The 25015-nt window shown below is 35.1% G+C and overlaps 1 long non-coding RNA gene and 1 pseudogene across 1 annotated transcript in view; one reads left to right on the top strand and one right to left on the bottom strand.

The window, feature by feature from the left end:
* Nucleotides 1–25015, top strand: part of LOC149630008 (uncharacterized) — a 236726-nt gene that overhangs the window by 7368 nt on the left and 204343 nt on the right. The gene's annotated exons all lie outside the window — the stretch shown is intronic.
* On the bottom strand, nt 17236–18357 carry LOC149630014 (uncharacterized; annotated as a pseudogene).

The following is a 25015-nucleotide window of genomic DNA, read 5'->3' as shown; positions in this document are numbered from 1 at the left end:
TGTGATACTAGGCTGGCCACCGGTCTTTTGACCGGACACTGTCGGCTAAATAGACACCTCCATCTGATGGGCCTTGCTGAGGACCCTCTCTGCCGGTCGTGCCGGGGGATTGGAAGAAACCCCCTGTCACATACTGTGCGAGTGCGATTACTTCGCCTCACTCAGACTAGATCAGTTTGATGTACATACTGTGCAGCCCTCGCTGGTCTATTCCATGACGGTGGAACGAATTCTACGTTACGCCACGGCCACGGGTCCTTTCAAGGCCTGAATATGAGGGTGCGCAATATGCCTGTGGCATCGGCGGTGGAACGTGAGCCCCTCTCTCCACCAATAAAAATAATAATAAATCATTACTACGCCTTGCATAGTCGATAGTTCGTCATGTTGGGAGTAGTAAGGTTTCATTTCCAGCTTCTTTGTCATGACGATTCCACTCGTTCATTACGTTGTCGAGAATTTTTATCTGTAGTAGATCGTTTTTGTTTCTCTTCTTATAGTTGCAGTGGTCGTAGGACTGCTGTCAATTATCTCCGTCAAAAGAAAGTATTCCGTTGGCAATGGTGGTTCCGTGTGTTGCACAGGTAGAGGTAGGCGACTGAAAGCGTCGGCGTTTCTATGTATAGTCCTTTTCTTGTATTCGATGTGATAGTAGTAAACTGATAATACTAGCGCCCATCTCTGTAATCTGCCTGCCGACATCTGTGGTTTCGGGTTTTTTTTCGAGATAGGCTGACCCATAGAGATACGTAGAGTCACAGTTGAATTCTCGCAATTGAGGCAGGTTTTTGCTGACGTCACAGAATTTATGTATTTTACGTCATTATGGGGAAAAAAGGCCATGAGACACTATGCGGCGGCAGCGGTAGCTAAAATATATTTTTTGAATTTAATGCTGGAATGTGGTTGGTTAACTTATTTATGTCATGCGCACCAGCGTCACGAACGAAAAATTCGGCGAGAGGAAACATATCTTCGAACACTTATGCTGTGGGCCCGGGTATTATTTATTTTATTTATTTATTTAAATTAAATATTCGAGTTAATTTATATATTTATGTTCAAGATAAAAATTAAATCAATGGAAAGCAACTATAATAATGTTTCTCTGGGGAGAGAGAGGGATATATATTTTATTATTTAACAAACTGTTAGCATTTGCAACACTTTACTGCCCTTGAAAAAGGATTAATTTGTTAATTTTTTCCTAAAAGCTTCTTTTTTAAGTTCGTTTTTAATGTCTTTGCTGATTTTATGTAAACGAATTTTTAAATAAATTTTGACAATTCGTTTTATTAAAGCGTTGACATGATGATGGGAGCCCCATTCATCGTCAAACATATGTTTGGCTAATGATGAAAATATGTCTGTATTGAGGAGTTGCATCAAAACAATTACTCAATTCTTAAGTCAATGTTTTTGCCGCAGTTTTGATTGGACCCAAATACCGCAACGCTTTCTCAGTTAACCCACAAATCTTTACTACATCAGCTGAGGGATAGCGAAGCCCACCGTTGTCTTTCAAATGTAAGAAAAGCTTGCACGGGCAATTTGGTTCAATTTCACTTTCAATTGTGGCGCCTAAAAATATTTTGCATTTGAGTTCTTTTTGCAATTTGTTTACAACGAAACCAATCATATAGTAAACTATATTTTCTCTATGTATGTTTGATGTTGATTTTTCATCATTTAAAAATGCGATAAAGACATCACTGTCATCGAAATCAATGGCATCATCTGAAACAACTTATGTTTCTCTGTTCGGAGTTAAGCTCTCACACAGATTTGGAACGTGAGTGTTGTCTAAAACAACCACGTTTCCACTTTTTGATGATTAAATTTTTGTTACAAGGGTGTTTTTGTATGCTGCAGTGAATTGTCGACAGCTTGGATTATTGTTCCAGCCACCTCTTTGTCGAATTTTATTAAAATACAATTCAAGATGGTCTTGGGACAGTTTGTAAGTTAAAAGGTACCTTCAAAAGGAATGAGTGGTTTTGATATTAATCAAAAGAGCTTTAGTGTTTTTAACGTATACTGTAGTGGTGCATCCTTGGGTGTAATATATTTCACCGCAATTTCTAACACACTGTGAATGGCAACTGCAAATCCCAAAATGGCGGTTTTCCTTGGACTTTCAAGAATTAAGTTGCCTTCGGTGTCAGTCAAATTTAGAAGAAGTTCCTTTGTCTTTAAAAGATCCCTTTTTGTAATTTCTAGACTTGAAGGTCTAATTGCTGCCTTTAAACCTTTACTCATAGGGTTTCTCGAATTCAAAACATCAAACAATCTGTGGAAGTCGCAGAGAGGAAAGATATGTCGAAGGTCTCAAGACATAGTAACGGTAAAAAATTCTATCTATCTATCAATGCATGATATAAATTTTGATGTTGGGCCTTTTTCTTGGCATACTGGAAGCCTTCTTCAAAAACTATATACTCTTCGGTACAGAGCTGCTTATGGTTTGCGCTGCCAAGTTTACTTTCATTTTTTGGCTTTTAAAATTTATTTGAAATTTAGTGAGCTTATTTGCCAAGGTTAAACCCTCGTAATCTTGGTAAGATGGCGACATATCCCCAGTCAATTCGCTTAATAAATACGCATTGTTAACAATATAAAACTTTAGAAAATAGTTGACTTTTTGTACTTCGCCAAAACACCATAGTGCTCCCATAAATTTCTCAAAAGTTTCAGTATGTGGCATGCGTCGAGAATAAAATATACCTTCTCACTAGGATCTGCTGAATGGTGTAAAGTAACTTAGTCTATAATAGTGTTCACCTAAAGTAAAGCTAAAGAACAAGGGCAAAAACAATATAGTACCAGGGTTCGGGAAACTGCTCTGTATGACATCTTTTGAGATTATTACTCTAATAGAGCCATTGTGAGGTTACTTTTTAGCCCATCACACACAAGAGCGATACATTTAGTATATTGAAAACACACTCTGTTACCAGAGTTTTCAACATGGAGCTGGGGGTTTCGTGAACCAGAAAATAGCCAATTGACAATTTTCAATGTGCATGTATAGCAACAGCCATAAAAACTAGGGCTGATTTTGTGATCACGTCAGAATATTGAGCGCAATGGCCTAACCCCAAGTTAACATAGCCAGAAAACTCTTTTCTTGTCCCTTCCGTATGTTTTTTAATAGACATTTCTTCCAAGGAGAGCGCTATTAATATTGGATGTTTTGATTTTTCCTCCTCAGATTTGATAAACCAGAAGCTTTCGGCTGTGAACCCGGGTTGGCCATAATTTTTTTGGTCTATTCACATAAGTTGTTTGGATGGGGCAAACAGAACGTTTTCCTTAAAATTCATGCGCTTTAGGCGAATAGAAGTGGACAGTCATGGCAAAGCTTCTAATTTCTTGAGTGTATTTTTACTTGGATTTATTTTTAAATCCTGAATGTCGCAAAATTTTAAACATTTCTTTTGCAGTAGGTCCGAATCACTCGTGAATGTCCAGCGCATTTTCTTCTAAACAAAGATTTTCCTTTTTCAATTCGCGGAAAACATCTTTAAAGGAAGAAATATTCAAATCCTTTCGGCTTCTTGTTTGATGACCCATTTTAAGTTTTTTGCGAAGTGATTGATTATTTTGTCTCTTTTTGTAATGCATAGTCGAGGGCAGTTAAGTGCACGGGTGTTTGGCTATATTTCTATTAAGTAATATTTAATTTTAATTTAATATTATTACTTTACCACAAGTTTAATAGAGTTGATATTTCTAACATCTGTTTTTACTATTTGATGACTCGAAGAAGAATGACCACTACTGCGGTTCCTGAAATATGTATTCAAAAAGCCATAAAACAGGCTTACTAAATTGACTAAGAGAGTAATTATTCATAGCTCAGCCACCTACATGATCTTCATGGTTTTTTACTCTTGACATCTTTCCGGATTTTCAATATTACCATTATCTTCTAATTCATGCGTTGGATCATCGATATTCTCAATTATATCTATGCTTATTTGAAAAGCTTCATTTCTAAAGACTTCTTATGAAGTGTTCTCCGCAACCACCCAATTGCATTACTTTTCAAATAATTTAAACGAAACTGACAATAAATATTTTGAAGATATTTATTTCTGTTTGACGGCTAGCTTGATTAAAGACTACTTCATAGCTAAATAAAGTGATATCGGGGATTGATGTAGCAGTTAGTGGCGAAAGTTGTTGGGTCATGATTGAACTGGGCAATGCATGGCTCTGTGCTAAACCTCTCATGCCATTTTTGCTATGTGAGTGCTATTAGATCACGTATAATGTAATGAAATTCTAAATTAAATTTTTTCAATCGCTATATATACTTTTGAACCAGATTCATTAAATCTTAAGTAAAACAATGAAAGTATTACGTTTCCATTAAGTAATTTCCGTTTGTTACCGTCTTCACGTACGCAAAAATCACTTCCTCAAAAGTGATTACCTCAAACAAAATTATTATTCCCGGGGGCTAAGTCTGACCGTTTTATTTCAGCGAGCCATTCATGACATAGCCATTTGTTTAAAACTGGGAATCTTAAAAACAGTAAAACAGCGAGTATTAATTAAGAAATACTTACGAGAAGAATAAATAAAAAACATGCCTGTGAAGTTTATTTGATGTTGAAATACTTCTACATTCGGGAACGGATCAAATATTAACCATTTTATGCTTTGTTCTAAAGTATGTTTCGGTTATTTTGCAAAATTCAGGTTTTTATTTAATTAAAACGTACAAAATAAATCTTAAATAATTTTATACCTTTTAAAAAAGAATTTTCTCAAAGTATATTGACAAAATTGTCCATTATTACGATGCGATAAGCGTTAAATTTTGAAAATGCAGAAAATGCAACTTGCATTTCCCGCCTATTTTTAACTTTTTTGATTTTTAGTTTCTCCGTCCGCCTCTTGGTGGTCAATGTCTGGTTTTTCCCCATAGTATATGAAATTGGTAATAAGAGCAAAATCGGCCTCCAAAAAGCGCGTGTTTTACTTGGGAAAAGATCGCCTAGACTTATTGTAGTATTCTAATGTCTATGTGCAAAATCGTATAACACATTCTTCCGATGTCTCTTTTGCGCATGGCCTTCGGTATAATTTTGGAAATTTTTCAGGATCTCTTATAGCCCAGGACTTTTAGGGTTTGACCTAGAACATTTGAACATAAAGATGAAAATTGGTACATGTGTTGTTTTTGACCCAACAAAAAATATACTAAAAGTCCCCTGCTGTAGAGCGCGAGATTTCGCCGCCATCTTGGAAAATGGTCGCCGGGAATTACAGCTACAATGTATTCCACGTTCTTCTTAAAAAATTATGAAAATTGGTACACATAATGATTGGACCCACATGAACATCATGGAAAAATTTTACAGCTCTGTGTTCAATAGTTTGGTCGTCATATTAGAAAATGGCCGCCGTGAATGCTAGGTACAGTATATTTCACCATGTTGTTGGAAAATTATGAAAATTGATAGGTATTATAATGAGAGCTGTGTGAACCTCATACTAAAATATTGAAGCCATTTGTCAGATAGTTTGGCCGCCATGTTGGAAAATGGCCGCCATCAATGTCATTTAGATACTGTATATGGTTCAAAAATTATAAAAATTGGTAATAATTATGATGAAGACCGTTTAAACATCATACTTGAATATTGAAGACGTGCTACTGTTAGTTTGGGCGCCATCTTCGAAAATGACTTCTGGAAATGCTAAATATATTTCAAATATGTAAATCTTTTTGAAATTCCTATTTTGAATAGATGATTTTTATTAACGTAATAAACAACAAAAAATAGATATCTCGAAGTTGAAATTATCGACGCCATCTTTAAAAATGGCCACACGAAAATTATTGCCCTAAATTCTGAAAGAAAGAAAAGTTATTCAAAGCTGTTATTCTCAACATGTTGATTAGAGAATATTCTTTAATATAGGGTTTATATATTCTAGTGTTGTTTAAGATTAGATTTTAGACAAATCTCTAACATTTCATTCATATACATCGTCATACTGAAGATTTTTCATAATAATTGCATGTCAGAACCCTTGATTAGGCGCTACACTTAGCTGGGGGCCTTATCAGCGCCCCTCCCCATCATATTCCAAATTGAACCTGCGGAACCGCCGTCATGGCACACGGGAGCAGCCACTTGAGCAGGTGACAGAAGCTGGACACCGTCAACGTCGAGCCCAGTCGTAAGGTGGTCGGTGACAGGGAAGGATTAAGGCAGCAGAAGACTCGAGGAGACGGGGGAGTTCTCTCCAAGCACAACAGTGCCATACGGCCCATACAAATAGTGTATACGCGACCCCTAGAGGGTTGCCAATAGCGGGGGCGAGCCAAGACAACACCTGGGCGTGGGCGAAGCGGCCAGGAAAAACCTTCACGGATTGGGATAAGGAACGCTCTGGACCAAGGGCGAACCCAAGGAACTCCCGAACCGTCACACCGAACTCAGGCCCCCTCCGCAACGACAAGTCCTTTGAGTTAAAAAGGTTAAAAGAACACTTCTTTCATTTACGTGCTGTAACTGGGTTTGGTTATGATAAGGCGTGGTTTAAAGTAATGACAGATAATCAACATTTTACTAATTTGTTGGGCTTTTTTAATGACCATATTGCATCTAAGGAAGCCATTGCTGCCGAAGTGAGATTTCTTTTCGCTTTTCTTAGGGTGATAATTGACGCGTCCAAGCTTCAACTATGTAGATATTAGACGTATAATGGAACCCTTGCCACACATACTGTCAAGTCCTCATTTGATCTCGCTAAGTTTCATCCAACAACAGACGCCGCAAAACTGCATTTTTTCCGAGCGTATCTTCAAGTCCAACAATAGCTGGGAAACGATTTATTCCTGAACAGTGGGGATTGGTTCGCGATCGCGAAAGTCGAAGACCCATTCACACCATTCTCCTTCCGGCATCAGATGAACTTATAACACTCATTATTTGTACCTGCAGTCTGCAGAACATCTTGTATAAAGAACTGTGAATGTAGACAATCTGGATTAGCATGCTGGGCATTGTGTGGTCATTGTCAAGGTATTAGCCGTAATAAAAAATCTTCAGGATGACGAGAAATAAGAACGAAATTTTAAAAATGTGTCTTAAATCTAATCCTTAACGACACTAGAATGTATATACCCCATATAAAACAGTTTTTCCTAACCAAAATCCGAGTAATATGGCTTTCCTTTTCTTTTTTCCAGATTTTAGGATAGTAATATTTCAGCGAGTATTTTTGAAGATGGGTCGATAATTTAGACTTGAAAATAGTTATTTTTATAGCATTTTATACGTTCATGAAAATCATCTACACAATAAAAAATATCGAAAAAATTTATATATCGGTAATATATTTGGCATTTCAAGCAGTCATTTTCGAAGATGGCGCCTAAACTATCAGTAGCACGTCTTCAATATTCAAGTATGATGTTTAGATGGTCTTCAAAATAATTATTACCAATTTTCATTATTTTTGAACCATATACTGTATCTAAATGGCATTGATGGCGGCCATTTTCCAACATGGCGGCCAAACTATCTGACTAATGGCTTCAATATTTTTGTATGAGGTTCACACAGCTCTGATTATTATACCTATCAATTTTCATAATTTTCCAACAACATGGTGAAATATACTGTACCTAGCATTCACGGCGACCATTTTCCAATATGGCGGCCAAACTATTGAACACAGGGCTGTAAAATTCTGTTATGATGTTCAAGTTGTTCCAATCATAATGTGTACCAATTTTCATAATTTTTGAAGAAGAACGTGGAATACATTGTAGCTGGCATTTCCGGCGGCCATTTTCCAAGATGGCGGCGAAAGCTCGCGCTCTACAGCAGGGGACTTTTAGTATATTTTTTGTTGCGTCAAAAACAACGCATGTACCAATTTTCATCTTTATGTTCAAATGTTCTAGGTCAAGCCCTTTTTTGGCCTATCTGTCCTGGCCTATTCACAATTAGTAGAATTTTAGTGAGATTAACAAATAATGAAACCGTTTATACTTAACTGCGCTAACATTAACACCACTCTTTTAACTGCCGTAGGGAAAACACATTGAAAATTTTGTCATCTTTCCTGTAATATTTTGAAGTCGAATTCTTCACAGGGTGAAAACACTACCGTTGATTTCTAAACCATAATAATTTCGATATATATGCCATTTTTTACTTAAAACTACAAGCGCCAACAAACTGTCATGAATACAGTATTAAGTAGCGTAAAACCTAGGCCCTAGGGTTGGAATTTGTAGCATGAATCGAAGCAGACTGCGTAATTTGTAATTCCAAAACAGAGCTGGAGATTTGTTTTCTTATAATCTTTAAAAGGAAAGACACTATAAACACTATATTACATAGACAAACTAAAATACAACTTAAGCCTTGGCCGTAAAGAACGTCGAAAAGCTTACTTTAAATGATATAAAAACCTCTATTAACTGTAATTACTTACCTGAATTACTTTTCTAGACGACAATTCGACCTGATAACGACGTATTTCTTATTAAGGGTGCTACAGTTAATTAGAAAATACATATAAAGGTGTTCAAGCTCGGATGAAATACGAAAGTAATTTGTTAGCGTCTACTGCTAAGAAATTAGGAAAATCAGCAAGAAACCCAACATTTGAAATTTGTCAACGTAACTTGTTAGCACCCACAAACCTAGGCCCTTCTAGTTGTCAACGAGAACGAAATGAAGAAATAGGTTTAAGCGCGCTATAAGGTTAGGCTGACTTCTGACCCAAAAGTAATTTTTTGACGTACTATCTTAATTAGTTAAATTACAAAAATTAGAATTCATTAATTAAAAATCGAAACACGTAAGTTTCCCATTTAATAAATGCTTGTTAATTTAGAAGTATTCCGAAAACTAACTTCGCTATACTTTTTCCGTATGGCCTGCCACAATTGCCTTAAAAAACCGAAAATTTTTAATGCTTTTTCTATGGGACGCTAACCCTAAAAACTGTGAATTTTCTTTTAACATTACGGAAGGGTGTCATGTCATATCTACAAGGGCCTACCGGCCCTGTAGAATAGGAATAAAATAGAGTGGCATTTAAAAAAAGGAATAAAATAGTTTTAATGTGGCACTATATTATTTATAGTTTTAAAACAATCTGAATCACTTTTGTTTCAATTAAGTAAAAAAAATGTTTTATTGTAACATTCCTATTTTTAAAATGAGATAAAGTAAAAAACTTACTAGAAAAATTAAACGAAGAGAAAGGTTTTTTCATTCTTAAATTCCTTATTTTTTATTTTAAATTTAGAAGTTCCAACGATTCCCTAATATTCTATTAATTCTTGAAGTTCTTTTATCTAATTTCATCCTTCAGCCCTTTAAAGAGGGAATGATCATCGTCTACTATACGGATTGACACACCAAGTTTTGCAGCGTTTCATACTTCGCGGGAAATTTAGGTTCTAAATCACGCCCCTAGCGGTCGCATTCGGCGAATTAAAAGGTACTGAAAAAATTCTTGAAATGGGCCAGGATTAAAAATATTCGCGAAGGTTAGAGCTTTTGAACTAACCAACCATCTATTACCTAACTTGAATCCTGACTGCTTGACTTGACAATCAACGTCCAGTCAAACTCAATTTGCTTTCCCGTCATTTTCACAAGCTAATCACAGAGCAAACGATAGTTATACCACAAAAAGATTAAGTAAGCCAGTGCACAAAAAGATTCCATAGATCTGAGCACCAACACATGTCTTAGACTTGTGCACCAACACAAGTCCTATGCTTATCGGTAATCAAGCATAATTACCTGCCATCGATAATCTAGCTTAATTACCTGCCATCGGTAATCTAGCTTAATTATCTGCCATCGGTAATCTAGCATAATTACCTGGCATCGTAATCTAGCTTAATTACCTTTCATCGGTAATCTAGCTTAATTACCTTTCACCGGTAATCTAGCTTAATTACCTTTCATCGGTAATCTAGCTTAATTACATTTCATCGGTAATCTAGCTTAATTACCTGTAATCGGTAATCTAGTTTAATTACCTCTCATCGTTCATCTACGTTAATTGCGTGTCATCGTTAATCTAGCTTAATTACCTACAATCTTTTATCTAGCTTAATTACCTGTAATCGGTAATCTAGTTTAATTACCTCTCATCGTTCATCTACGTTAATTGCGCGTCATCGTAAATCTAGCTTAATTACCTGCAATCTTTTATCTAGCTTAATTACCTGTAATCGGTAATCTAGTTTAATCACCTTTAATTGTTACTTTCCCTACGTATTGAAGACGGCATCAGTTTCGAAATTATCAGCAAAATCGACTAATTATAACACCAGCTTATTTGCTAATTCTAATTCCTTCCTTGAAAGTGTTTTATATTTCAATGTCATTCTTTTTTGCAACGAAAGAGAGTAAAATCAGATAAAAGTCCGCGGTTTGACAGCGAAAGTGCAAGAGTGGCTTTCTCCTCGGCTTTATCCACGGTAAAACACATTAAGTCGAACAGTATGACATATAGGGTGAAACAACGTAAGTCTGAGCATGATTAAAAAATATGAAATGTAGCACTTAAACCTAATTTTTCTCAAAAACCTTAAATCTTTTCCTAGAAAAAGGTTTATATTTTGATATAAAAGCGTTCCCAAAAGTAAAAAACGAATAATTAATTTTAAAATGGTGGCGATAAAATGGGTAAAATGGAGAAAAATTCCCATGTTATTTCTATGGGAAAATTTGAACGTTTTCACCAAAAGGTCTGATTAATTTTATAAAATAAACTAATAAGTGGATCCTTTTGAAATTTTATCCACATACTGAGGGCCCAAATTGTAGTTCTGAGGAAATTTATCAAAACAATTAATAAAATGCAAAAGAAACTACATCCAAACAAAGAACCCTCCTTATTCATTAAGAGGAGTATGAAGTCTTATCTAAGAGAGCTACCGCTCTCCTAGACTTTGATTATTATTATTATTTTCAAAAAATAAAAGTTGAACCGACAATTGCAGACATGTTAAATCGAGATAATTTCATGTATTCTTCAGTATTTGTAAAAACTCGCTAGCTAGAGTTCGGTGAAATAGACAAGGAACATAGTTTTTTACATTTAATGAAAGTAATCGGAGTATGGGAATACGCTACGCACCAAATCCTCCTTCAAGAAAAAAAGACCAAAGCTGAGTTATACATCGTCATGGGCATTTTAAATTGAAAAAAAAAGTAAGATTTAAATGTCGCGTGATATTGAGGTTAAGCTTATATTATTCGAATAGCGAAAGCGGAAAATACCTCTTTCAAACTAATAATTATAATTGTATGTAATGAGACTTAAAGCTTTAAATTATTCATATGGACAAATATATTGCTGAGCATTTTGAAGTTTGGATACACATTTAACATATCTTTGATTTCGGCTTCATTCTGAATTGCCTGGCACGATTAACGAATGTCCAATCCGTTCTAGAATCGATTGCAGACGAATCTATGCTTTTGTTCGTCATTTCTTCTTTCATAAATTTATGATGCATCATGCATTGCTATGGATCTTTTATCCTCAAAGTCTACAAGTGACTAGTCCATCTATAAGTAGTAGAAAAAGTTAGTAGTAAATAAATGCTACTGTAGTGGAAGTGGAGAAACTGCCCACTAGACCCGCTTGCTATTCTGATGTGTAGGACTAAACTTGCTGAGACCAAAACGATAGGAAATTCGAACTGTCGTCCAACTTCGAAACACCAATGAGTAAATGCAAGAATCGAGTATATAATACAAAACCAATTTTACGTCAACGTTTCTCTTCGCCTTCTTTATCTTTTTTTGAAATTTGTTTATTCGTTTGCTGAAAATGTTTGACCACTTTAATATTGGAGGTCGTAGTCATCTCGTATACATTTGTATTTTTACGGTCTTTATCCACTGACTGTTCGTAAAACCGCCTTTAGAATCCCCGCTAACACTTCCGAGGAATCGACAACCGTTGGGGAACCTGCACTTGACTCTCTGGCAGGTTGTATAGTTGTGTCTAGACTCTTCTCAGTCACAGTTTTACATCTCACTATTAAAGGGACATCAACTATTGTTCCCTGAGTTTGGTTGACATCAATGTTATTCTAAATGATAAGCTCAACGCTACCTTCAACGATATTCTCAATCTGAACATTATTCTCACCACTGACCTGGACCATACTCTCAACCCTATCATCTTCAATCAGTAGCGCCGCCAGGATTATTTCTCGCGTAGGCACAACATGATCTAGAGGCCCCCTCCCTTTTGTTTTGAAAATTTATCGTGCATAATTTTGGAATATGTTTCAGGATTTTGACGAATATCTCCATATTTAAGTATTTCCTTTTTTTGTGAGATTATTAAGAGTACGGAGTTTTTGGCAACCGTGTCCTAGCGACCCTTCTTATAAATTTAGTCAAAGAATGAAATTCTTCTTTTCGAAGATTTTCCGAATTCATGAACCACTAAGATAGGATAGTCTTTTATTTAGTTACATTTATCTCGGTTAATTAAAGTATGGCCAGGTCTGATAACCTTTCCTCCCCATTGTAGTACGTAATCGTGTTCCAATTCTATTCAGGGAACTGAAACTTCTTTCTTAAACTGTATTGGCTACGGGAATACACAAAACAACAATATAATATTTTACTAGATCCCGAAAGCCATCTTTCATTGGCAATAAATACTCGTAACTGGAAGCTCTCACATGAGCGATTCCCGTATGAGTGGATTTCATAATAGCGGTCCTCATACAGCAGTTCAATAAATAGCGGTTTCCCGAAATGGCAGTTTACCCGTTACAGCAGTTACCGATACAGCGGTTCTCGTAAACGCAGCGTACCATTACAGCAGTTCTTTGAAGAGCAGTAAAACAGATGCGAAAAACGACAGTTGTTTATTATGGTGTAAGCTTAGCTGGCCCAGCTGGGTTAAATGAACTCAAATAGAACTAGTTTAGAGATGGATAATTTGGTTAGGTTAAAGTTGATTATTTCAACTAAACAGTATTAAATTAGGTTAGGTTGGGTTTTTAAGTTTTGTTTCGTTTGGTTAGACTTAGATTAGTAATATTTTGGAAACAATGTTACGCCTTTTCCAAAGTATTGTTGTTTATCTTCATTGACTTACTACCCAAATAATAATATGCCTTTTCCAAAAAATTACTGTTTACTGATTACAATTATCTACTTTCGAAATAAAATAAGCTTTCTCGAATTATTTTTCTATCCTGGTATGAGAAATGTAAACTGATACAGCCTAAGAATAGTACAATATTTAAGTGTACTTCAAAAAAATTCGAAAACACGATCGGTTCACACAGTAGGTCACATTACTGATTAAATGATGTCAGAAAAACGTAGTTTTTGAAACCAACGAATATAACTGTATTGTTAAGAAATGCTTGAAACTCAACACAACCACCGCTATTTCTAAAACACCAGTTTTGAACAACGGCGCTGTATTTTGGAATTGCGGTTGGTATTTCGAGAACTGCTCTACCGGGAACTGATCATACAAGGTACACCCAAAAAAAGTTACTCTCGTATAATCTTGGTTGTTGTTGATACTAGTTTAGAGTTGGAAAATTTTATTCCTCTCCGCGACGCATGCCGCCTACCGTTTTTAGGTAGGGAGGGGAATTTCCGACTGGTGTCCTTTCTAGTTTCTATGCAAGAAAGATGTAACCTGGGGGTCAAAGGTCAACACTTTAGCGGGGGATCTTGTTCTTTAGAATATAAAGAAAACTGGTTTTGAAAATGCTCTCTTGTACATTACAACAGCATAGTGTAGCGAATATGTCAAACAGTTGTGTGATGTGGTGTTAGATTTTAACAGATAGAAATATAAACTATAAAATTTTATTTGAAGGCCTCTATAGGCACGTTTTTAAAAATTTGGGGGCCCTCCAAGTAGGCCAAAATTTTCCAACGTAGGCACGTGCCTACCCGTGCCTACTGCTGGCGGCGCGACTGTCTTCAATTCTCTGGTGCTCTCTTCAATGGATTCTCCAAAGACATCTCCATCTTCTCCTTCCTCTGCATCTTCAGCATGTCTCTTGTGGGCGTAACGTTTTCTCATTTCATCTATTACCCCTTTATACCTCTCCTAAAGTTCTTAAACTTGTTAGAAAGCTTTTTTCTCCGAATTTACTAAAAAATATATTTTATGTCTCACCCAGTATATCCATTCATTTTTAACAATATTACACAAAGCAACAACCAGGTGAATCTTCCAAATGGGGATATTTTCTTACAAGAGTCTTAGCCGTTTCAAGACGGGAGGGTGGATATCTGAAAAGATGAAAAGGTGTGGTATAATGAAGTGATCCTTTTCTGTAATAGTCAGTCAAAATAAATTTATACTTACAGAGAATATTTTTCCTAAACATCATGGGTAATAAACGAGACGATTTCTTTGTTGATTTGTAAATGGTTTTGACAGGTTTAAACGGTGGGGCCAACTTTTTTGTAATAAATAAATAAATAAATAAATAACTGCTTTAATTGGATATCAAACTAAGTACAAGTACTTATTTACAGTTTGTTCCAGATTAAATTAATAAAGCAAGGTAAAAACAAATTTAAAATTTTCAGTTTCAAAGTTTTGCAACATAGTTCTTAAATTGTTAAGTTGACCCAAAATCTGGACATAACCTAGAGAGATTATTCCACAACTTTATCCTAGTAAATTTGGTACTCTTTTCCCTGAAAGAGGATTGAAAAGTTTCAACATAGAATTTGTCTGTCTTTCCTCTAGTAGCTGTTCCACTAGGGTGCGGAGGGAACCAATCCAGTACATTATTTGGGAGTTTGCTTGTTTTGATTTTATATACGAAGATTATTAGATTAGAACTAAAGGAGAAATTAAGGGTTTTGAAGTTACCTAGCTCGCGTGCCACCGTAGACGATGAACGTTTCTTTTTTGTTGTGACAAGTTTTGCTCCAAAGTTATGCAAAATTTCCAGTTTCATCATCTTGGTTTTTGAGGCAGTGGTTTTATAATGTAATTATATAGTGTGATTAAATGGTTCTGCTCCAATAATGGTTGGATGGGTCTCAGGATCCATGTCCTTTTGTTTGCCTTGATAATTATTTCATCAATGTGTTTATCAAAAGAAAGCGTTTCATACAACCAGATTCCAAGATAGCAGAAGGAGGACAACCTTGTGATTTCAACATTCAAGATTGACTTAATAGGTAGAGTCATCTCTCGTTTAAGTTTTGAGGGTGAGAAGATCATCATATTTATTTTAGTTTTATTCAGGATTAAGCCCTTAGAACTCAACTTATGACTCAAGTTTTCCATATCAGTCTCTGCTAACTTGATTATCACATTTAAATCCTTCCCAGGAGTAAGGATTGCATTATCGTCAGCGTATTCATTTGCCTCCGAGTTTTTTAAGGATTTATGGACATCAGAAGTATAAATATTAGAGAGGATCGGTCCCAAGACGCTTCCCTTCATTGGCATTGATAGTTCGGAGAGGTAAAAATCCTAAATACGTGGACTTTGTTTCTACCTCTGAAACTAAAATTGCCTATTTGGCCTTCAGGGGAATTAGTTAACTTAAAGACGCCTCAGATTACAAAGGACTTTGAAATTTTGGAAAATGTTATTACAATCACGTTTTCACCTGTTCTGGATAAAATATTTACAATTTGCTGTCATTTGTCAATTTCTATGGTCCCCTAATCCGAGAGTAAAATAAAATCACATACTGAAATTGAAAAGTAGTTCTTTTATATTAAGTTGTCGAAACTGTTTTACTTGGCAAGTTGTCATTGAGTTTGATAAAAACAATCGTGATTTTATTTTAACTCGTACTTGTTACTTGACTCATTGAAAGTCAAGTAAAAATCCTTTTTTTTTTGCGCTCTCTGAGCAATCTTTTTCTTTTTTGGTACAATGAAACGGAACATTTAATTTCAACAAGGTGGATTTTTTGGTCTATTAGTATGACACTTTCTGGGCTAGCCCCAAGAAAGGGAAATTTTGGATTTACTAGCAAGCCAACTGCAGCATGATCATCTACTTTCATTCCAGATATTAAAAGTAAAAATACTGCACATTCATGGTTGTTACCATAACGGACTGGGGGAGAAGTGAAAAACTTCCTTTTTTGCAATAATGTATTAACACGATCAGCTTCTGTTTTTTCAGGGTACAAAATGTTCCAAAATTTGAAGATGTTAGCCTGATTGTTCTTTGTTCAAACCAGGAGGTTTTGCTCTGAAGTCCTTTTCTTTTTGCTTTATTATTTTTGATTCAGCTAAATTTAGGCTAATTATTTTCAAAACATTAATTTCTTCAGGAGTCAAATTTAAATATTCTAAAGGCAAGCAATAATCCAGTGTATTTTCAATACCTTTCCAGAGTTCGAAGTGTAATTTGGTACTAAACTGGCAAGTGGTTCTCGATAAAACTGGTATGCAACCTATGCTTTTAAATTAAACAGAGTAGCTGCTCAACTTGTTCTTTGGTCACTGGTTTTGCCCAATCAAGCATTGGATCAGAATTTTTAACTATACAACCAAGCTCCGCTTTTTCTGGCTTTTTTGAAGTCCAACTTATTAAATTTTATGTTATAAAACAGTAACAGTTCATCGGATTGGGGTCGCTTGACACGCCACATTTGCAGCGTGGATAGCCTTTCAATAAGGTCTCAGCTCCTAAGCATGCCAGGTCGATGAGTTCATAAACAGTGGCAGATGTGTGTTTACACCGGAACAGGAAAATATGGTCTCGCTGAATTGGTCTGGCCATTTTGGTCTCACCGATTTGGTCTTGGGATGGGATGGCTTGGTTCATGACTCGAAAGAGAAGAGCTCACATGGACATTTTGGAAATTAAATGCCCTTCGTCAATGAGTGATAAGACACCAGCGGAAGCTCTCAACAAAGGTTTCCAAGTTCAAATGTTGCTGGACAAACCAGTTTTAAATGAAACACATAATCATTTTTATCAAATAATGGGGCACATGGCATTGTCATTATGTGACATATTTTTCAGCTGGGTTAATAATTGTTATTTTTCAGCTGGGTTAATAATTGTTAGAGTTCAATTCAGTTCAAAGAAATGGGAAGAAAACCAATGAATTTTTAAAAACTTCTATTTTATATAAAATTAACTAATGATAAAATAGTAATTAACTGTGATAAATTGGTTAAGCGATCCTAGTTATTCAAATAATTTGTACAATATCAAAACGTCCGCAAATATTTTTATTTGAAATTTACAATAAAGAAGTATCCTCTTTCCATAACAGATAGTCACTAAATTTTACAGAAAGTGTTTCATATTAAAAACCTTTTAAAATATAAATTAATGTACATCTTCGGAAGCGCTACTTAAATTTACCACTGGGATTTCATTTTCTTCACTAGCATCACTATTTTCAAATGCCGAAATTTGCTCATCTTCAAGATGCTCATTTTCGGGTTCTAAAATTTCTTCCTGGCAAGTCATCTAATTCGTCAATATGAGTACTGTTTCCTGGTTCTAAAATCTCATCATAATGATCAATCGTTTTTGTACTGTCGTTAAATTTTTCAGTGTTTTAAATTATGGAAGTTTGGAAATTAGATAAAAAGGTAATGACTGTCCAAAGCTGATTGATTATTGGAGCAAGGCTAAGGGGAACTGGACGGTCAAGGATGTGAAACCCTCTAATACGAGCTATTCTGCGTTCCACATGAATACGTAGAGCGGCAATTTTTTGAGTTTTTTCAAGTTCAGCTTTAGTAAATTGTCCATTCTCACCGAGAAAAGGAGGCATATTTAATTCTACCCCTTTTTTCTGCAACATTTATTTTATTAGGAAACCCTTATCACACATGACACTATCGTTTGGATAAAATTTAAGCGAGAGGAATCCACTTCTTCGAGTTATCTCTTGGTCAGAAATACTTCCGGTAAATAAGTGCGACACGAACGTTACATATCCATTAGGACTCATTCCAATAAGTCCTTTGAAAGTATTGCATGACTTGTAATTTGAGTAAGTGCCAGACTGCAAAACCAAGGATAACGAGGTTTGACATTTGAGTTCAGTTGCATCAAGTATAACACGCGTTCTTGGATAATCTCTTTAAATTCATCGGACATTGATTCGTCAATTTGTTCCTGTGTTGGCCATATATTAATTTGTCCCAGACGAAAGTACATAAAATTTATCCATGTAATACAAATAGTACTCGCTGTGCTTGTTGACACTCCGAATCTATCCGCCAAATATTTTAAAAATAACCCAAGTCTAAGACTCATTAGAACTAGTAAAAACTGGTCTTTCACGTCTAGTTTTCTCGGTCGCCCAGCTGATGAAGACTTAGTGACTGTTGTTTGGGGTTCTTTCATCCCTTTCCACAAATTAATATTTTCACCGTTAGGCCCAGGCTTAAGACGATAATATAGTGTCATACGTTTAGCGTAGCATGGCAACCCAGTATAAAACAAAATGTCTTTGTCTGAGTTCTTAATTTCATCTATGCTAGGTTTTGAATCCTTAAATTTTTCTCAGCTATCGTCTCTTGCCTTTTTATTGATTTCAATTCTTTTTCTGCTCTCCCTAACTTAAAATCTTTAACATCTATGATTCGGTTTTGAATAGAAATTTTTAGTTTTAGTTCTTCTAAAAGAGCTTCAAACTCCTTAAGTTTTTTAGCACAATCACAACTGCTGGCAGAGTCTTTGGTATCATTGTCTACAACATCTATTACGCCATTAGTATCTTTAACGATTGGGTGCAAATAATTAACGTTGCGATTAGTATTATCATCATCAATTGCGTCTTCAATAGCATTTAAACATTCAACACTTTCAATGACATTTGATAGAGTTTCTTTTACGATAGTTTGAATATGTTTTTCATTTTGATCCGTATTATTATTTAATAAACCGTTTGTAAAGTTCCACTCAAATATTGATGGCACTGCCCCCTTTTTCAAATGACGACGGCTTTGGAAATCAGACGTTTTGAAACGATTTGAGCATACAAGAATGTGTTTATTTGCATTGAAGATATAATCGCGACGACGTATTCGTTTTAACTAAAACTGTCTCAAAGCCATTTTCTTCACTGAAGGCACTCGATGGAAAGATACCTAAATAATTGAAACATTTTAATCTCTAATCTTTTCTTATTTATAACCCCGAGAACAAATAGTTACATTTTTTGCTTTCTCACTCTGCTTGCAGTTTAAAACAACGCACCTTTTCCCCATTTTTTAGACCAAGGCTTAAGAACTAAAGTGTGGGAAACTGTTGTAAATTAAGATATTTCATTTCGAAATGTAAAGTTTCGTTTATAATTGACATACCTTTCTCTGTTTTTTCTTAATACTAATTTTTAAACTAGATATAAGTGAAACACATAAAGACACAAGAATCAAGAAACTAAATTTCACTGCAACAACGTTACTCTAAAAAATCGCTTAAACTAGCCAATCAGGATTACCGCGACGAAAGTGCCATCTCTGAAAAGTTACGCGCGTGAATATTTGACCTCGAAAAATGGCGCATAATGTATACCCCTGTAATTCACACTTTTCCTCTGCCTTTTTCTGTATCGGTCTATTTGAAAACAGTTTTTGATTCTACGTGACCAGTGGCGCGCAACGATAGCATTATTGATCCATTTGAAGCATTATTTCCTAACGTCATTATCGGGGAGCTTTACTATTTCCGCTATGGATAACGCTTTATTGGCGCCACAGTGTCATTTTTAATTTTAAAATTATTTTCAAATGGCATCCTATTTAGAAAGTCCTATATTATTACGCTAGCTCAAATGGAACAAAATGGCAGCCAAATGAAAATGTCCAGAAACTTTTGTCCGTGATAGTGAGGCGCCTAGGCGAAAGGCGAACATTGCGAGCCCGGAACATCGATCGAGGGATCAGGCAACTAGCGTAATACGCTTCCCATCGTACACCCTCAGAAAGACTTTATTACGGAGTGGCTTTCGTCTCGTCAATTGTCCCGTATAGAAACTAAAATTTTTGCAAACGCCATCTGGTGTGTGCAAAAATAAAAATCCATTTATAGGGTGAGCGGTGGTCCTGACATCTCTGGGGAAATATGTATTGTGAACTGTGGTTAAGCCTTGCGTTTGTTTGCGTCGAAATATATTTTTCATTAGGTTTAGTATAGCCAGGGAGAATCGGGAAAGGAGAAATTTTGAACAGTACCTTTTACTTTTGTCAAGGGGGAGAAAGAGGCCGCAAAAGAAAGTGGGGGTATATTGGTTTCTTTTTGTCACGTGGGTCATTATTTTTGAGCCCTTTCTTTGTCGCAGAATTAACCACGGGAGCGTGTTCGTTCTATTCACTTGAGAGGAATAATCATAGTGCCGGTTTGTGTAAAATCCGATGCCACTCATGACTTTATAAGTTCTAACAAAGTCCTTCCCCTATAACTACTCTCCCGTTGTGGGAGTTAAGAACTACGTTTGCCTGTCTAAAAAGCGCTTACAATTTTGCTCCTTTTACAGCTTCTCCCTGGTATAGCAAATATAATATTTATTTTAAATATAGTTGCCGTATAGTGGTCAACGAAGCGTGAAAAATCAAATCAATTTTTGAGGCTTTTCTACGAATACGATTAATAATAATGCTTTCAGGTCGTTTCAAGATTATCATATCAAGTGATTAAAAGGCTTTCTACCTCTCCGAATTTTTTATCTCACGTAGAGGTTTTTATTTTATTTCCAATATACCTATTTTATTTACATTAAAGCAAAAGTACATCTATTTTATTTATATCTATGCGCAAGTCATGTATTTCATTTAGATTTAAGAAAAATTTATTTGATTTTATTATGATTAAGCTGAAATATTTCTGTTTAGAAATTTGTATTTTTTGAAGCAGAAGTATTTTATCCAAAAATTATTATACTACTTTCTAAGAAGACATATTTATTTTCAGTTATCTATACTTTTTTTAAGCAGAAACATTAATATTCGTAATTCCATTTTACTTTTTCAAGCAATATCGTTAATCTATAATTACATCATATAGACTGTAAATACAACATTTTTTTACATGCCGTCAGTAACCTGAAAAGGAACTATAGCTCTTCGAATAATTCAGACTGGTGTTCATGCGCTGAGAGAAAATACGAATTTCCCTCTCACTCATAAGGTTGGAGGGGGAAGGGTTTTAACACGCCATTTTTTTTCTGTTGAAGCAAAACGCCATATGGGAGAATAAAAATATTGGCTTGCACGGGATAAATGATGGAAGATCTATTTTTAAAACATTAAGTTTTTTCTATAAACTATTTTTGTTTAAAACACAATCGAGGTTCAGTCTCAAACGTAAAATTTACATGTACCTATTCTACAGGACCGGTAGGCCCTTGTAGATATGACTTGATACCCGTTTGTAATGCTAAACGAAAAAATCACCTTTTTAGGGTTAGCGTCCCATAGAAAAAGCATTACATTTTACCCGGTTTTTTAGGGAAATTGTCATAGGCGATACGGAAAAACTACAGCGAAGTTAGTTTTCCGAATACTTTCAAATTAACAAGCATTTACTAAATGAGAAACTTACCTGTTTAGTTTTTAAATAAATGAAGTCTAATTTTTGTAATTTAACTAATTAATTATGCCTCGAATTCCCTATTTCATAGCACACGACAGTAAGAAAGTTTATTTCATAGCAGACGACAGTAAGGCAACGCTAATTAATTTTTTGATATTTCATCCGAGCTTTAACACCTTTATTTGGGTTTTATAATGAACTTTAACGCCCTTAAAAACCAAAATTGTTTTTATCAGGTCCAATTTTCGTCTTAAAAAGTAATTCAGGTAAATAATTACAGTTAATAGAGGTTGTAATATCGTTTGAAGTAATTTTTCGACGTTCGTTTTGGCCAAGGCTTAAGTTGAATTTGGGTAAGTCTGTGTAATATTATACTCTTTATAGCGTCTTTCGTCCTTTAATATTATAAAAAAAGCTGATTTCCAGCTCTGTTTTGGCATTTGATATAGTCTGCTTCGTTTCATGCTAGAAACATGTTCATAACCCTAGGTTTTACACTTTAAAATACAACTGTAAAGATGACAAAAAGTGTTTTCGCCTGGCCGTTAAGACAGCCTGTTAAGAGTTGACTACTTACTGCCTTAAGACTGAAGTGAAAGATATTATACAAAAACGTCTTTGTTTGGACCAAGACCGAAAAAACCAACGATATGTGTGAGGTTTTTCAATTGACTGAAGTTCAGATATTGAATTTTTTCTTTAAGTATTTTTAGTAGTTTAATCCTTAATCACTATTTAATTCAATCAACTGATTTTACTCTTAATCGATCTATTCCCTCTAAATTTATTCAAAAAAATGCATATCTCCGCTTTTTCAAGAACAATTCCATTTTCCGAAAACATTTTGATAAACAACATTATTTTATTAGTTTGAGTAAAATAAATTACTCTTAATCATATTTTATCGAATATCAGTCTTCTCAACAAATTGTAACCGTTGAAAAAACATTTTTGGTGCAAACTTGAAAATTTCTCAAGCCACTAACATTTAAAACAATGTCCGTCAAGGTGCTTACAAGTTAAGGAACATCGATACGAAATCCCTTCAAAATAATTAATTTCATGATAAAATGTTTTCGGAAAATGGAATTGTTCTTGAAAAAGCGGAGATATGCATTTTTTTGAATAAATTTAGAGGGAATAGATCGATGCAGAGTAAAATCAGTTGATTGAATTAAATAGTGATTAAGGATTAAACTACTAAAAATACTTAAAGAAAAAATTCAATATCTGAAACTTCAGTCAATTGATAAACCTCACACATATCGTTGGTTTTTTCGGTCTTGGTCCAATTGATAAACGAGAGTATGAAGATTAAATTCACGCCTGCGTCTTCCGATAATTTTCCGTTTGGTTTTGGGCTTCTTCAAGGATATCAAAAACGATAAAGCATTTTCCAAAATCAGAGCCGATAAGGTGAACGCGATTCCCATTAAGTAGACCGAAAACAGACTCAATTTCCTTGAGAGATATCGAGGATAAATCGTCCTGTGGCTTATTCCATTGCATGACATCGAGAGCATAGCGGGTTTTGCATGTAAAACAGAATAAGAGATCGTTTTCGGCGAACAACTGTCTCTGTTACTTCAGTTAAAGATGAAAACTAATTTTCTATGTACTTCGACGATTCCACAGATTATATTGTACATGTTTGTGGAACCCGGTGTGTAAGAGGGGTAGAAAATGGGGGTGTCATCCTGGTAAAAGATATCACGTGGCCCATTGTCAAACACTTTATGGCTCCCTCTCTCCGCGGGTAGAGAAAATAAATTTTCAAAATATTTCCGCGTAGTTCAGCAACGTGTCTCACCGTTTTCACGGAAGATTTATGTCGTATTTATTCCTAATTATAATTGCGATATGGATGGAAGTGACCACAATTATTGTAAAGTAAAGAGTTTTAAGAAGTGTACTAAGGCACAGCGAGAAAAGATACAATCAGGTAAGAGGAATTATTAATTAGGATTAAATGTAATGACTGACATTAATGCAGTGCCTTATTTTTCCAGGTATCGTTTTTAATCAGCAGATTTTGAAAGAAAATTTGAGCACTATTCTTGCTAATGCTTCTAATCTGTATAAGGTAACTTACGTTGGAAGACCAAAACCCGTTATTGTAAGTATTTATGGCATTAATAAACGGCAAATGGTGACCTCGTGGCCACTCCCATCTTTGCCAAGATTCATAAAGGATGAGTTCATTAATTTTAATCCCTTCTAGTGCTAATTAAAAATGCTAAATTTATGATTTTATTCAATGACAGGATGTTTTAGAGGATGTTAAAAAAAACAATATTACAACAATAACAGACGGGGCATTAGATTACTTATCAATTTTTATTGACACTAAAACAGGGCTTTTGGATGAAGTCAAATTTTCAGAAAAGAGGCATGAACTTCTAATAAGTGAATAATTTAGGGAAGAAATGAAACATTCCTTTGGAAAAACTAGTTCCTTTAAGAATCTTCCACGACACGATCAAGATGTTGTGACCACGACGTTTTCCCAACGTCTTTTTAACGAGTTAAATTCCAATTATTTGGAAAAAAAACGATTAAAAGTTCCTTATGTCTCAAAACCAAGAACCAAGTTGAAGCCAAACAAAACGAAATTAACTCTAACTACAACTGAAATCGCCAATAAAGAAAGTAAAACCTTTCATCAGATAGCAGGTTATACATTAAATCAAATAATTGGTATTTATGAATGCCCAAAGTTTTGGGGAAACTGTTTACTTAAAAAGAACGAGGCTAACCACACATTTCATGAATGGACTGTAAAGCAAGACAGAGGAGGATTGTTGTACCTGTCACAAGGAGCATTTGACTTTTTTAAGCACCTATGTGGTAAAATTGTGCCTTTTGTCAATACTAAGGATCCCCTAAAATACAATGAGTCTAGGAAATCAAGAATTATTGAAGTTTTAGAAAACGATAATTTCATAAAGTAAACATGGGATGAACTATGGGGGGATGAAAAAGAGAATTCAACGTCTGCTCTAAATAAATGCTTTCGAATAGTCATCAACTGCCATTTAAAGGGATTAACAAGAATGGTTAAAAACGCAGTTCAAGTTGCCAAAAAAGTCACTTTAGGTAGCAATGGCATCAGGAAAGAACTAAAAGTTCTAACAAACAAAAACCGAAAAAATAGTAAGAAATAATTACGACTTAAAGAGATATTTATTTTGTAAATTTTCAAAAATAGACCTTAACAAATTACTATTCTCGAAATGCGTCACGAGCTAATTTTCTTTTTTTCCCCTTTTCTTTTTCGTTTTTGGTGTACAGTTGCCATTTTTTAGTTTCGGTATTAAAGAGCTCATGAGTTTTAACCTTTTCGCTCCTTGTCCATATTGGCTGACCGCCGGGTTTTCGCTAGAACCACAGAACCCTCGCTGTCTGCCAAAATAGTTCTAAACCAAATCCTGATTTAGTTTTGCAGTTAAAACGTACGGGGCTCCCTTTT

The sequence above is a fragment of the Phalangium opilio genome, unplaced genomic scaffold, assembly GCF_054372755.1.
Source record: "Phalangium opilio isolate 3A_F unplaced genomic scaffold, DU_Popi_V2 ptg000104l_1, whole genome shotgun sequence".
Classification (NCBI taxonomy): Eukaryota; Metazoa; Arthropoda; class Arachnida; order Opiliones; family Phalangiidae; genus Phalangium; species Phalangium opilio.
Note: the sequence above shows the minus strand (reverse complement) of the source record. Positions and strands in the feature narration are given on the sequence as shown.